This window comes from Mus pahari, chromosome 10, assembly GCF_900095145.1.
Source record: "Mus pahari chromosome 10, PAHARI_EIJ_v1.1, whole genome shotgun sequence".
Lineage (NCBI taxonomy): Eukaryota > Metazoa > Chordata > Mammalia > Rodentia > Muridae > Mus > Mus pahari.
Genome location: NC_034599.1, coordinates 59793205 through 59794428, shown reverse-complemented (window position 1 = coordinate 59794428; position 1224 = coordinate 59793205). Strand labels below are relative to the sequence as shown.

Here is a 1224-nt window from a genome sequence, read left to right as displayed (position 1 = left end):
AAGGGAAAAAGGTCAAGTAACATATAAAGGCAGATCTATTATAATTACACCAGACTTCTCACCAGAGACTATGAAAGCCAGAAGATCCTGGACAGATGTTATACAGACCCTAAGAGAACACAAATGCCAGCCATGGCTACTATACCCAGCAAAACTCTCAATTACCATAGATAGAGAAACCAAAGTATTCCATGACAAAACCAAATTCACACAATATCTTTCCATGAATACAGCCCTTCAAAGGATATTAAAGGGAAAACAACACAAGGAGGGAAATTATGCCCTAGAAAAAGCAAGAAAGTAATCCTTCAAGAACAGAATCCCGACTCTAACAACAAAAACAACAGGAAGCAACAATTACTTTTCCTTAATACAAAGAACTCAAGAAGTTGGACTCCAGGAAATCAAATAACCCTATTTAAAAAATGGGGTACAGAGCTAAACAAAGAATTCTCAACTGAGGAATACCGAATGGCTGAGAAGCACCTGAAAAAATGTCCAACATCCTTAATCATGAGGGAAATGCAAATCAAAACAACCCTGAGATTCCACCTCATACCAGTTAGAATGGCTAAGATAAAAAATTCAGGTGACAGCAGATGCTGGCAAGGATGCGGAGAAAGAGGAACACTCCTCCATTGCTGGTGGAATTGCTAGTACAACCACTCTGGAAATCATTCTGGCGGTTCCTTAGAAAACTGGACATAGCACTACCAGAAGATCCAGCAATACCTCTCCTGGGCATATACCCAGAATATGTTCCAACTTGTAATGAGGACAAATGTTCCACTATGTTCATAGCAGCCTTATTTATAATAGCCAGAAGCTGGAAAGAATCCAGGTGTCCCTCAACAGAGGAATAGATACATAAAATGGATACATAAAATCTTAGGCAAATGGATGGATCTGGAGGATATCATCCTGAGTGAGGTAACCCAATCACAAAAGAACACACATGATATGCATTCACTGATAAATGGATATTAGCCCAGAAACTTAGAATACCCAAGATATAATTTGCAAAACACATGAAAATCAAGATGAAGGAAGACCAAAGTGTGGATACTTCGTCCTTCAGGGAAGGAGTTATAGAGACAAAGTCCTCCATGGAAGGAGTTATAGAGACAAAGTTTGGAGCTCAGACGGAAGGAAGGACCATCCAGAGACTGCGCCACCCGGGGATCCATCCCATAAACCACCACCAAACCCAGACACTATTGCATA

At 40.3% G+C, this 1224-nt stretch overlaps 1 protein-coding gene across 3 annotated transcripts in view; it reads right to left on the bottom strand.

The window, feature by feature from the left end:
- Dennd4a (DENN domain containing 4A) overlaps positions 1-1224 on the bottom strand; it is a 109765-nt gene that overhangs the window by 37585 nt on the left and 70956 nt on the right. The window lies entirely within an intron of this gene.